Source organism: Perca fluviatilis, chromosome 1 (genome assembly GCF_010015445.1).
Source record: "Perca fluviatilis chromosome 1, GENO_Pfluv_1.0, whole genome shotgun sequence".
Classification (NCBI taxonomy): Eukaryota; Metazoa; Chordata; class Actinopteri; order Perciformes; family Percidae; genus Perca; species Perca fluviatilis.
In genome coordinates, this window is record NC_053112.1 from 40,647,151 (window position 1) to 40,662,554 (window position 15,404).

Consider the following 15,404-nt stretch of genomic DNA (forward strand, 5'->3'; position numbering starts at 1 on the left):
AGCTGGCAGGCCTCGGTGTAATGGCAACCATATATTACCCTGTAGTTTCATTCCACTACATGTCGGGGCTCATAGATGCCGTGCAACTGCAAGGCGGTTGAGCCATAATGGGGATCTCAAGTCTCATTCCGTTCATGGCAGCCAAAGGGAGGAAACAATAGCATCTGCTCTCCTCGGAGACAGGGAATTTAATCAAAAGCACAGCCAAGGTAAGATTTGAATGTAAAGTAGCAGAGTGATGGTTTGTCTGTGTGTGTGGGTTATGTGTGTTAGAAAGTGTCTATAAAAAGGAATGGAGATGTTTGTGTTGGCATTTAAACTAATAGCATATGTCAGCAAGGGATGTGGATGATACTTATTGTGTGTAAGTGTAGGAGAAGTGGAGGTGTTTGTATGTGCTCACAGTTATTGTTGAAAGTAAAAAGTTCAGCAAGTCTTACACAAATGAACACACACAGATTTGTCTACACAGACACACACAGTGACACTGGTCCACTGTCGGGATTACCAGTGATCCATGACTGCAGCTCACACTGGGCTGTACTGGGTTGTGTCTCCGTCTCAGGGTCCCATCCTACTGGGATGCCAGTTTGTCTGCACACGCAGTTATGTGCTACTGTGAAGTTGTTGTATTGTGTTTGTGTGTGTCTGGTTTTGAGAGAAGCAAAAAGTGGAAGAAGACAGGGGGGAAAAAAAGAGGGGGAGGAATCAAAGCAGAGAGGTGGCAAAGAGGAAGCAGGGAACGACACTGATAAGAGAATGTGCTCTCTTTCTCCTTGTCTCCATCCCTTCCTTACTCGCCCACACAAAGTAGTAAGTACAATGATCACAGAAAGGTGATCTCAAGGATTAGCCAGTCAGAAGACTGTGAGCCGACAGAGAGCCGCAAGACAAAACACAGAGAGACAGAGAGAGCTTTGGCTAATCATTGTCCAGTGTTGTATGTTCAAAGAAATGAGCAGTTTTTAATGAGACCATGGAAATAGATACATGTAGTACAACTTCAAACTCCAATTGTAGGCACCAATTACATGGAATGTACATTTACTGACAGCCATTTTTTTAAACACAATTATTTTCACATTTTGTTATGCATTGTCCTAACAGCTATTGGTCTATAATTTATTTCAGCAGCAGACTTTCAGTTCTAGTATATGTGACCCATCTGCCAGTCCTTGAACACCCCAACCCAGACAAATCAAATCATTCATGCTTTTAACCCCTTGACACTCCGACAGCCCAGCTGTAGAGATAGTGAGGACACATGTATCATATCAAATGAATCTAGACGACCTAAGAAATGTAGTGGTACCAATCATTTCATGCTAGCTTGTCAGGAAGGTGGCTGAATAACTCTCCAAATTAGGGATACATTTTGGCAAGGGAAGAACTGGCATGGCCATTTTCACAGGGGTCCCTTGACCTCTCACCTCAAGATATCTGAATAAAACTGGGTTTTATGGGAATCTCCCCTTTACAGGCATGCTCACTTTATGAGAATCCCATGCAGTTCCTTCTGGAATTGCATACACTGGGCGGGACTGTGATTTAAATACACCCAATTGTATTCCTGTGTGATGATGTTAGTCCCCAGCAGCCACTTCTATTTAGTGAGACCATTTTTTTTTTTTTTACACTTGACATCACCGCATACATTGACCTGTTGTGACCTCTAGGATAACCACAGCCTCATGAAACTTAACAACCACAAACTGCAGACCTAGGAGATTCAGAGGATGTTTGAAAGATGATCTATACCACTTCTATGTGACGTAATACCATTGACCTGCTATCTCCCCCTAAACATCCCTTTATGAGATGATGTATACTACTTCTATGTGACATATACCGTTGACCTGATATCTTCCCCTAAATGTCCCTGTATTCCCATTCAAGAGAAAATATAACTTTGACAACAAATTGCAGGTAGTCTATCTATACCATTATGGACTGAACATTTTGTTAAGGTTTTAAGCATCTGTAACTTGAGTTTTTTTTATTGTACTATATGAAAACCATTGGGAGTGTGGAAGGTAAAATAATATACAGTATATATATGCATTACAACATGGTCTAAAACATGCAAAATGGCTGATTTGAATCTCTAAAATTAAGGTTGATAGACAGACATGTTTTTTTCCAACTCAAAGATAGCACACATTTTCCCGGGAAAAGGAATTTTTGTTTTATCAAAAAACATTGCCACATTATCTAACATATGAAAGAATAAGATGAGAAAACTTGAATATCTAGCCTGACGTCATCATACTCAGATTCTAGTCAGAATATGATTCTGATACTGCTCCATTGGGCTGTGATAATGGGGCGTGTTTCAACCGAACCAGGAAAGAAAATGCCTCTGCACTCAATTGGGTAGACCTACAACCAATCAGAGCAACGGAGTAGGTGACGGTTTTCATTGCGCCCCATCTTCTTAGCGACCATCGGGGCCAGCTGATAAATTAAACTTTTGCCGAATCCCGTAGGAAGGACGGCAAAAACATCTTTCCGATCGACAAATGCCTTGATCGCCCTTCTCTGTTCCTCTTTTAAAATGAATGGGCTGTCGATAACTTCTATAACAGACGCGATGGCCTACACCTCTCAATTCTCCAGCAGCAGCCATCTTTGTTGTAAACAAATTCAACCCAAGCGCTCTTTGGTGACGTGGTTGATTACGTTACTGTTGATCATCTGTCCATCATCGTATGAAGCCCGCCCTGACAATTTGATTGGTCCAAACAGGTCTGGTACGAGCATAGTTGCACCACGCCAACGGCCAACCACTCCCAATTTAACTGTCGGCCGCGAGCAAAAGTGGGGCTGTGGGGTGTGTGGGGAGTACATTTTGATTATGTAAAGGGAAAGAAAATATTTTCTTTTGTTTTAATTGTTATTTATAAAAATGGAATATGCTGTATAGTAAAATATATTATAATATAATAAAAATAAAAAAAATTGAGGTTCGATGAACACTAGGTACAGGAACTCTATTGGTAGAGGCAGCCAGCAATTCATCAGGAGAAAAGAGAAAGTGTCTGAAAAACCATTGAGCCACCTTAAAATACGACTTACACACACAGCTGTGCACAGTGAGACTGACACAGTCTGAGGGCAGAGGAACTAGGTGTCGGCCTGTCACAGAGCTCTGACCACAGTGGGGCTCACACACACTCACACATACACACACCTTGACCACCCATCACTGCCCTCTGATTACCACCAGCTTCCACAGACACCCTCACTCCTTCTCTCCATCCCTCCTACACACTCCAGTGATTCTCCCTTCTTTCTCTGCTCCCCCACGTTCATCCACTCCCAACTATCTACACCCCTCCCTCCCTCTCTCCCTCCCTCCCTATAGCTTCCACCTTTTGTTACCACCGCTTGCGCTCTCATTTCTTTTCACACCATATTCTTTCCTAACTTTCGTCTTGCACACATTAAAATATAAAATGCCTCAACTGCTTTCTAGGCTTAAGTGCTTGGTGACTTAATCACTCAGATGCATAGTCACTTACCTGATCATTCACTCAATTGATTGGTCTACCGCTCGCTCACTCGCACACTCATTTACCGGATAACTTTCTCCAGTTTGTTTCTCTAGGCCTACGTTTTGTTAGCCTGGTCCTACCAGACTCTCGTACATTTCATTTGTACAGAGAGTCTGGCCACTCTCCATTGACAAGTGTTAACTTCCTTGAAGGTGGGTAGGCTACCCTATTGAAGTTTAAAACTATTGGATCTGCCCAGAGCCACTCTGGATCTGCCATAACCAATCGCAAACGTTTGGTCGTGACGTATGTCAAGACGACAACAACTATCAGCTTAGCATCGCTAGCGTTCGCCTTAGCCAACTCCTTCACCACTAACGGCGCGAGCTGGAAAATCAAACTTTTCCCGAACCCCGTGGGGAGGAGGGCCACAACATCATGGCCACCAACAAAACTCAGCAAAGACTGTTCTTGCTCGGTCTTTAACTTCTGGATATTCGGCAGCTTTGCCAAAAACAGACTGAATTAGGGTGACCATATTTTGATTTCCAAAAAAGAGGACACTTGGCCCGGCCTCGAGACAAAAATTCAGACAGGCTTAATTAATGGTTAATGAACATGCTTTATTATGCCTCGATGGTGCAAAAATAACTTCTGTAATAAAATCAAATCTGTAACAACCTGTAACAAAATAATTCTCTTTTAAAATAAATAAATAATATGAAATAATGTTCTAAATATGACCTCTTCTGTGTTAGAAAATCCAGCTACAACAAAATATGTCTTAATACCTTTTCAATGTAATAAGATAAATAATAAAGACACTAAAACATATATGCCGCTTGCACGCACCTCAACCTCCACTCAACCGTCGCCCGACCGGACGGCATGGACGACTTTTTTTCCGTTCAACTGTGAAGCTGCACTAGTCTTGTTTTATGGTGTTGTGTCCGCTCACGGCAGGGCCGTTTCACCGTAGCCTGATGTTAATTATTTGTGCGGTGGTGTGTGTATCGGGGGCATGTCTTGTGTGTGGGGGGGGTTAAAAAAATAAGGACGGCGAGCTGAGTACGACTCTAGAGTCATAGCGAGAGAAACAAAGTGTCTCCCCTGTGTTTTCTGACCACGGTGGGAAAACTTTAGCAGGAAACGCTGCAGCATTTTGTGTGCAATGCTGCTCCGCTGTCTGCTCTGGTCCCCTGTATGTTGCGCGTCGCGGGCGCCACAAAGCAGCCGCTCGGGAATTACGTCACACAACAAAGTACCGTATTACACTGTGCAAAGCGCCAGTCAATTTAAGTACACGCGTAATAGACCCATGAAAAACAGTGAAAACCGGACATTTTCATGAATTTATAAAACCCGCCCGGCCCCCCCGGACAGTACGTAAAAAGTGGACATGTCCGGTCAAAAGAGGACGTTTGGTCACCCTAGACTGAATGGCTTCACTCGCATCTTTCTCCGCTGCCATTACGGAGCTACAACTCAAACTAGCACACGTTCTAGCGTATCGTTTTCAGCCACTCCCTCTGTTCGCAGATGGTGTACTGAAGGAAAATGAAAATTGAGCGGAAGTATGTAGGACGGCGGAGCCAGGCTAACGTTTTGTTATTGTCCAAGCAATTGCCTGTTAGCTAACAGCGATTGTTCAATTGTAGCTTAGCAACCGTAACCAAGCATGGCTGGCTTGTATCTAAAGAGTTTGGACAGCGGTGGCACTTTTTTAGCCTTTGTAAAACCAAAAACACAAGAGCTGAAGTGTAAGAGGTGTAATGTTAGCATGTCTGGCTACCTAGCTTACCTACCAACACGGTCTCATTCGTGAAATGGTCACATTATTTTTAACCTATTGATACGTGTTCATGGGGACGTTTTTGTCGTTTTTTCCGTGGTGGCAAGCAAACGCCACACCCCAGGGGAGGACGCCTCACACGCAGGGAGATGGCCGCGGGTGACGCGCGACAATAACGGGAACAACGGGGAAAGGACGCCTCACACGCCAGAGACGGCCGCAGGGAACGCGCGACAATAAGGGGACGGTTAACGGGGAAACAAAACGCCACACGCGGGACGCTATTCCCGGCCTCTGGGGTGAAAGTCCGGAATTGTTTGACCCATCCACCACCCCAACCAACCTCCTTACACAGATTTTCGGCATTTCATACTACTCACTACCGTAGTCGTGCTGTGACCACGACATATGCTTCCCATTTAAATACGTTAGTTTACATTTCCGTCCTGGCCACCACGAAAAAAACTTCCCATTTTTTCCCACTACCATTTCACGAACTGCCATGAGACTGGGTTGAACCTACAGTAGGCTATTAGCCAAGCGTTATTTCCAATGCCAAGGAGCACATCATTGACTATGAAGTCACACACAAGCAGACCTGTGTAGTGAATTCCTCCTGTGGAGGCTGGTCCTGGATGCTATCAAAATTTAGGCTAACATTAGCAACTCTGCTCTACTATTTATTGGATTTAGGGTGTGTACATTGCCCAACCAATGCTACCCGTACAGTTTTTTAGCGTACATTTTCTAGCCATTTTTTAGCCATTTACTCTGGTAACGTTAAAGGTATAACTTTTCAGCATTTAAATGTCTAAGCACAACTAGACCTATGACAAGGATTTTGTTGACTTGGGTACTTACATTATACCAAATGTTTCCAACAATCTTCAAACCCAGATAAATCTGTAGTTTTATTCAAGGTACATTATTACATTTGTTTGCCTGTCAATGGCATCATTTGCACATGCGTCAGTGTTGTGGTTGTCTCAGAAGCTGTCATAAATTGACCCTTAATCCAGTTTTAAGCCACATTTTTATAATTCACTTCAAATCTTGGCCATTTTCAACTATATGTTTTAACCGGATGAAGGACTTTGGGGATCATCAGCGTGCTTGGGTCTACCACTGTCTGAATTTTAAGACCTTATTGTATCAAAAATGATTACGAATTCCGAGTGCTAAATGTGCCACAATTATTATCATGCATCGTACGTGAGCCTAAGTGTTGGAAAGCTGGACAGACATAGCAACAGTAACTAAGGGGTGTGTGGCTTAGCAAACAGCCACTTGTCAGCATAAGTTTACTTATGTGACACAAACACTCTGAGACACCTATTTAATGCTGTTCTATAATGATTTGGTCACAGTCAGAGTCATGTATTTGTGTGTTTCCATGTGGGTTGTGAGACAAGCACCATGGTGTGTGTGTTCATCGATACAGTACATAAACAGACACAGTCACGCTGAGATGTGAAAGGTTTTGCATCCCTGATGTTCTCCTCAGGGAATGTGTGTGTGTGTGTGTGTGTGTGTGTGTGTGTGTGTGTGTGTGTGTGTGTGTGTGTGTGTGTGTGTGTGTGTGTTTGTGTGTGTGTGTGTGTGTGTGTGTGTGTGTGTGTGTGTGTGTGTGTGTGTGTGTGTGTGTGTGTGTGTGTGTGTGTGTGTGTGTGTGTGTGTGTGTGTGTTTATATACACATGTTTGTGTGTTTGTTATTTGTACTATTTCATTTGCACTTTCTCTCCTGTGTACACAAACCTTAATTGCCTAGGAGGGTTCTGACTTGAATTTAAAACTCACTTTTAAAGCCTTGCACTGTCACTCAGTACATGCACAGGCACACCAAATATCGAACTAAGGTACCACTTCTCAAACCAAAAAGTGCACATTTACACACATCTTGACCTCTAGAGCATTTATATTTCTCAGTGTGTCATTAATTACCTAGCAGATACACCAACGCCATCTCCACTCTACTGCTCTGCTTGTCAGCTGGTCCATCAGTGTAGCATAAACTCTGCAATGTTCAGGCAGCTCTGATCTTATGCTTGTCCTCACTGTGGAGAGAGAGAAAGAGAGAGCGAGAAGCAAAAACAAGAGAAGCAACACTGGAGCTAAGAGAGGGAGATACAGAGTGAAGGAGAGTCGAGTTGGAGGCTGAGTCACTGACTGACATACCCAGTAAATGAATGATCAATAAATGAATCAGTTTGGGGCCAAGAGCAAGAATGTGATTGACAGGAAAAACTGGCCCAGAAAATAAACAAGTAAGCAGACCATATCACAGTGAATGTGGGGGAGCACCGGCATACTGTACGGAACTGAATAAAAATTAGTTTTGTGCATCAGCATGTCAAGTAAAATTTATAGAGCTCTTATTTGTGAGCTTGTATAAATATATTAACAGCAACAGTAACCGTAACAATTAAATGTAAAATATAGGTGCACATAAAAGACCATTCACCTGTCTGTCCATTCACTTTCAAAACCCTCTTATCCTTTCCAGGGTTGTGACTCGTAGAGGAGCTGGAGGCTATGCCAGTAAGCATTGTTTGAGTGTACAAAAAGTAACAAACTTCAAATATACAAAATACAAACTTCATGTAAGCTGCAATGACTCTGACTCCAAGGAGTAATTTACTGCAACACCAAACTAAAAAAACAGTGTTTCACTGCCCTCTCCGGTTGAAAGTTTCAAGCCTGGTTCACCTCCCTCACACCTTTCCAACATTGGAATTATTGGGTACAATTATACTTGCTAACAAGCAACACAAGACATACACAAACAGAAAACGCACATAGGCAGAAGAAAAAATCCTTCCCTATTCCAGCACCTCAGACCAAATTCCACCATGTCCATTGTTCTGAATGAATAATCTCCAACCATGAAAGTAAACAATGTCTTTAAAGGGGTGATAGAATGATTATATAGGGTATTTCACACTGTTCCTTAAGGTCTCCTAATAGGGTATGTAACATTGGTTGGGCTGAAAATGGCCCGCTTGCTATTTTATGGGCCCTAACTACCCAGTGAATATGGCCCTATTTGTAACAAGAGCTTTTCTTCCAAATATGGTATGCTTATGAATATTTAGATGAGCTGCGAGGTGATTGGTTGAGCGAACCACATACAGATACATTGGAGACGAGACAGTGCAATGTTATACATATTGTTTGTCTGCTATTTTGTTATTAAACTTTTTTATGTGAGAAATCAACTATATAAAGCTGAAATATGGGCCGTTTTATGAAAATTGATGGCTAATTGCAAATTTGGTAAGACGTGTCAGACTTCATAAGCTCCACACAGTCTGATGAGAAAGCCAGGGCAAAGTCACCGTTTCTGGGTTACTGGACTAACGGGCCGGTTGCCGGCATAACTATAGTATATTTACAGTTTGAATTTCATCACGCCACTTACATTACAGCTACCCCAAGGTCTTACAAAGCTAAGACTTGTGACCGATTTCAATTTAATGCATTTTTGTGAATATGAGGGGTTTCGTTAGCTGCTAGTGTCCCTTCAATATTTTGGGTTAAGATCGCAGCTAGTTAGCTACACTTTCGGCATAACTAGAGTATATTTACACTTTGAATTTCATCACGGCATATATTTCACAGCTACCCTAAGGCCTTACAAAGCTTAGCTAGCTATTTTTGTCTGATTTCAATTTAATGCATTTTTGTGAAATTCAGAGGTCTAGGTCTAGCTAGCTCTCATTGATAGAGCTCCATCCAGCCGCAGGCTCTATCAGTGAGACTCGCAGACAAGAGGCCTTTATTTCCCCGATCGTTTGTTTAAATAACTCAACACACATCCATTATAAGATTAACTGGAACCTTTGGTAAGAGATTGCTGGCGTAACAAGCTCGCTGACCGCGCTCTCACTCACATCCACCGGCCATTTAGCAGGAAGAGGGGAGCTGCAGGCCGTGGAGCTCTGTCAGGGCAGCGGCGTTTGGTAGTCCATTAACGCAGAAACGTCACTATGCGCGGGTATGGAGTAACCTGACTCCGCCAGATGGATTGCTTCGCATTTGCTCGGCATATCCATCTAGGAACTTTCCGTTGGAGAACTTTTGGGAAGGGGCGAAAATACTGGTTAGCTGATTGGATGAACCATCTGTCTATCACCTATGTTGGTGATAGACGGGCCAAATCAACCAATCAGATCCACGAAGCGTATGAAAATACAACCACAAGCCCGCCCCTGCTGCTGCAGGCAAAGCATAGCTCATTAGCTCCTGCAAGCAAGCAACATGTCGGTAAAGGATATTTGCCGTTTGTGTAACGAGAATTTAGGAATAAAAGGCACCCTTTCAGGTTCCTGGACCATATTCAAAAAGAAGGATCCAAGAGAAAAAAAGCATTAGCGAGTGGCTAACAGAATTGGGGCTACCGCTGTCTGAAAATACTGGTGAGCTGATTGGATAAACCATCTGTCTATCACCACCTAACCCACCTCAAAACCAACGCTGATTGGCCCGGTCGTTTGGCTAACGGCTCCAAATTTTCTCTATCTCAAGATGCCAGACTGATCTGCGAGTGGAAAACTGGAGCTCACGAGATCAGGACGGTCTCACGAGGCTAGGTATGGAGCACCGTGGGTTGCCAGCCATGACAGAGCTCAATCAAGCTCACAGCAGGCCGGGGTCTGTGTAGGAAGACAGGCTGGGCGGCGAGGCAGCAACCAAGCCAGCACCGGCCGCTAAACTCCAACACTAGTCAAACAAAATTTGCAATTAGCCATACATTTTCTTAAAACGGCCCATATTTGACCTCTACATAGTTGATTTTTTGCATAAAAAAGTCTCAGAAGTGAATTTAGTGGTAAAACAGCAGATTTATAATTTCTGAGACCTGCGTGACCTATTCAGAAGACTACATGATCTCAGATCAGTGGTGTAAATGTTGGGGCATGACAAACATAGAGACTAGGAGCCACCGAGTTGAAAGTCAACTCGGTGGTTCGTTGAGATTTGCCCGTTTTCAGAGGCAGTTTCAAATAGTGAGATTTGCAGAGGAAAGAGGTGTCAATGGGATTTAGAAGTTCTATGTATGTCCTATTTACCCACCAAACTGTCGTAATTCAACTATGACAAGGTAAAATTAGTTTTGCATTCTATCACCCCTTTAAGATAACATAGGGTTCTTCCAGTGAACAGCCAGCTGTTTTGTTGTTGCTATTGTCAGACCTGTGAGATACACTCTTCATTATGACCATGACAACTCCACAAACATTACAACATCGTTTGAGCATTATCTGAAGGACTTTTTAGCTATTATGCCATGGTGTTTGTATACACTATGTATTCTCACATTTTTCATTCTTCACACAACAAATTTTTGTGTGCACAACCGAGTGCAACACCATTTATGCATTCCTGAAGTGTGCACTGTGCATCCTGATTCACTCTCTATTACAGGATGGTTACCCTGCTTTATGTGTGTACTGGACAAAACAAGAATGGACATTTGCCTGTAGACGTGTTTGTACAACACTTACAATCTAGTTAGTTTGAATCATACCAAATCCTTAAAGCTTTAGTGCATAACTTTTTTATATTAATAAATGTCCGTTACATTCAAGTCATTGCCAAATGAGTTGCTACAAAGCTAATTAAGACTATCAGCGCCACACAACTCTCTCTGTATTTCTCAGTATGGCGCAGAAGCTCGAGTGAAGATAATTACCTCTTCAGAAGAGTCCCTCGTGTTTTTTTTCGTGTCCTCCTTGGCTACTAGCAACTGCGTGGAGGAGGTGTGGGGGCGCGTGCATGATCAGGTAAGGCTTGTATCATGTGGACACGCGGACAGTTTTGTCATTACTTCCTCATGGGGACGACAGAAACTACGCACTATAGCTTTAAAGCTTCTACATACAAATAGTCCTCCAACACCGGTTTCCACTTATGTATTATATATGTATTATGTCACCAGTTAATGTGGAACAACTTGCACTTTACACTCTATATGGTTGATAATTAACAAGCATACAGCTATATTTATTGGGAGCCATTGTAATAATTATATAAATTTGGTTAGATTATGACCTGTTTTGCTTGACCTTAAGAGAAATGCTGCTGAATAAATTTGGAATTTGTAATTAGAAATATGTTTAATAAAACAAGCAAACAGAGCATTGCTGCTCTCCGCAAGCCCTGAAAAACATCTCTATATCAACCTAAGTAATAAAGCACTGCTCTCCATTGATATTCATTGAAGTTAACAAAGCAGAATAAGGCAGATATGTCGAAATGAGGTTCAGAATTTAATTTGAGGTTGATAATGACCTTAATTTCTTGTAACTGGTGGTTAAATATTGAGGACAAGGGGCCTTGGTTGATTTTTACCTGTGTGATTTCAGCTCAGGGTCATCAATTCTGCTTAACATCTATTGAGCAGTACATGTTTTTTTATGCTATCCACGAATAATGTATCCAGTGCAGTTAATAAAGATGTTCATTGAATCCAACTCTTGAGGTTAAAAGGGAAAATAAACTAGAACACCTTGTTACTTTTGTGCAGTGAAGCAATGTATGTTATGGATGATATGGTACCTGCTTGTCCAGACTTCTATGAAAAAAAAGGATGAATTTTATCTGCTGAACAGGGCCAAGGACTTACTGTTGTCTTCCTATTTATTCTTTATTGAACGTTTGTGCTGTATATAATTACCATGCTCTAAATGTTAAGTGTTGAAAAAAAATACCATACAACTAATGGGCCTTATTCTGCATCATTAAGGCTGAAGACTGTTTTCTTGTATGTGTTGAGCTCAGTAGCTATATGAAATGATTCCAGTCTTTTATAATTAATACAATAGCACGTTATCACATTTTCTTAAATTCTCACTTGGAACTGTGACTGTTGAAAATAGCATGCAGAACTTTTTTTTAGCTGACGACAGGGCAGACCTTGTTGATGGAGCTGTGTGGGTGTGACATTTACACAACCAGGATGTTAGCGATGTCAAAAAACAACACTAAAAGATTGTCGGATCTCGCCTGCCACTCTGAGAGGTGAGAGAAAGCAGATGCAGGGAATATGGGTGGGGGTGTATTAAAGGAATACAATGAGTGACAGGGTGTGGGGGACAGTGTATAAGAGACTGGGAAAGCGAGACAAGAAAAGCCATGACAGCTGGTATTCAGACTGGTATGTCAAACCTGACAATCTCAAATCTGTGTTTCTGTGTGAGTGCATGTGTGTGCACAACTGAACGTACGTGAATGGCTGGAGTGGACACAAAATCGGAAACATCTGTAAATAAATAAATATGAATGTCACCCTAAACAAACTAACTACCTAATAAAATCAACATTAGTTTAAGTGTACCCTATATTTAGAATCATTTTCACCACTTTATCTTGCTCTTAGACAGGATCTATTTAAGTTTACACAGGGAGAACTGAAGCCGTTCTCTGCTTTCATCAAAGCCACCAGACTCCATTGACAAAAATAGTAATTTTACATTTTTGAACATGGGATATGCTCATCTACCGCTGCTTTGATGGGTTAGTTAGTTTGAGTTATCGTGTTACTTTGGTGTTTTACAAACTAATCGATCGAGACAACAACCCCACTTAAAAAAAATGAACTATCCTTTTAATTCTGTTTATGTATAGTGTTTATTGCACTGGTTCCCAACACGAAGCCATGTCTTTCTGTGACATCTCATTGCAAGGTTAAGGACATGTCCTGTCATCAGTATAAAGAGGGATTTACCCTGCTCAGATAGAAGTGTGCTGAAGCATGTGAAGGATTAAGAGAGGTGAAAATATTCAGTATTTCACAATAAATAGCAAACATATACAGTACCTTCCGAGGAACTGTCCACTTAAAATGGCTCTGGCCTGGCTTTCCACTGACCTCTCAGTCTGTTCAGACAACATGCCCGGAGGTTACAGTTTCTTTAACCAGACCACAGGCCTATATCAGTGGGGGGCTGATGACGACTCTTGGTGTGAGACTGTTACGGATCCTGCAATGTGGGAAAATAAATCCAGTGACAAAGTAAAAAATGATTCTCAATGAAAGAGGGGCCTCTTCGTTTCACAAAAGAGGAGCTAAATACCCCGCATCAGCAAGAGACTGTGGAATAGGTGGTCGAGTTCGCTCGTTTAATAATGACATGTTGTGCCTGCCTAGTGGACTAGTGGCACCACAGGAATGGCTGTTATATTCATTATCAACCTTGATAAATTGTAGGTAGGATATTTGTTTTCACACTTTTTCAAAATGCTAATCCACCACGTTTAATGTATTGGTTTGTTTACATAACTGTACCCTATTAGAGTGTGTGTTTCCCTGTGATGCGCTGTAAAGCACTGTGCGCTCTTTGCGATAGTGGACGTGTAGGCTACTATTGCAGGTGCGTGTGTGGTTAGGGGATGCGGGCGGGGGGAGCCCATTTTGATTTTGTGCCCAGGGCCTGCGGTCATCATAATCTGTCCATGCTCCCGATGAGTGAATGGGTGAATGAGAGACAGAGGTAGAAATGTAGAAATGTAGAAAAGCAAGATATAAGTGCAGTCCATGTATTTGATTCATATGTTTCTTGATGAGAACTATGTAGTGCAGGGAAAATAAAGCCAGTTGGTAAATTTCCAGTTAATTCATTCCAGTTAATTACTGGAACAGCAGGTCAGCTAAATATGCTAAAATACAATTTCACAATTCAAACAAAGTTTCTAATAATGAATTAATGATGAGTAAATATTTACTCAGAATAAAATGGAGCTTCTTTTCCATTCTCCACCAGTTGGCGCTAAGCTCAACACAACTAACTGAAATAACAGAACATTTTCTCTATTTTCCACATAATTAGTACCAAATTACACAGTTTGTATACAGAACCTTCCTCAGGAAAAGACATAAAAGGAAAGAAATTAACACTTTTGTGATTTTTATTAATATTTATTGTTAAATCCTTTCTTTAATCCCCCTAATCATTTTGTCACCCCCTTAGATTTATCTTGGGTTACTTTTCTGAAAATAGCAATATGAATATTAAACAATTTACAAAATGTTATAATACTGCAAATACATAATGCCTGATAAAAAATTAAAAGAGCATGAACACACAATAACTGTGTCTTGCATCGGTCTCTCATCAGACTCATCACTCACTCTGCTGCAGACTTAGCGCGCACTCACACTTGGCCCAGTTAAACCGTGCCTGGGTACGTTTGACCCCTAGCTCCAGTTCGTTTGACTAGTGTGATCGCTCCATTAGCATGCCCAGGCACGGCATGCTAATCGGTGCCCTGGCCCGCTTGAAAGAGGTGGGCCAGGGCACAGTTCGGTTGGACACGGTACGCATCAGTGTGATCACTAAAACGTGCCAGGGTTGTCTGGGAGTTTGACAAAATTAAAACATTTTGAAGGGAGGTGATCAATAAAGCCATGTTCATCTTGTTCAACATTCCACTTGACCCTAAGATGATACTGCTGCACCGGTATCCAACAAATCTGAATCTGAAACCCCAAGAACATGAATTTATTGATTTCACTATACTGCAGGTAAGAAGGACGATAGCTCTCATCTGGAAGAAAATTGAGGCACCTGGGACTTGATAAACTAAAGTTCTAATATACTACCTGTGAGTGCTAAGAAATAAAAAAATAAAAAATAGGTGCCAGGGTCTGGTTCTTACCTTACAGATGAATGGGAATTGTAGTTGGTGAGTCCCACAATGTAATGACGTGAGCGTGCCCTGATTGTTTTATTGCAGTGTGATTGTTTTATTGCAGTGTGATTGTTTTATTGCAGTGTGATTGTTTTATTGCAGTGTGAGTGTAGTCCAGCCGGGGAGTGGGGAGGTGGGACAATCGTGCTCAGGCACGATTCAAGGCTACTGGGCCAAGTGTGAGTACGCCCTTAGTCTATCTATCGACGGCGTTTCATTTACGGGATAGATCAGGTGCCGCCGGAGGTGCTGCCGGAGGTGCCGCCGGAGGTGCCGCCGGAGGTGCCGCCGGAGGTGCCGCCGGAGGTGCCGCCGGAGGTGCCGCCGGAGGTGCCGCCGGAGGTGCCGCCGGAGGTGCCGCCGGATGTCCCTCATCTGCTTCCGCTTCCTTTGTGTTGGCATTCTAAACTCCGGTGGATTTCTGAGG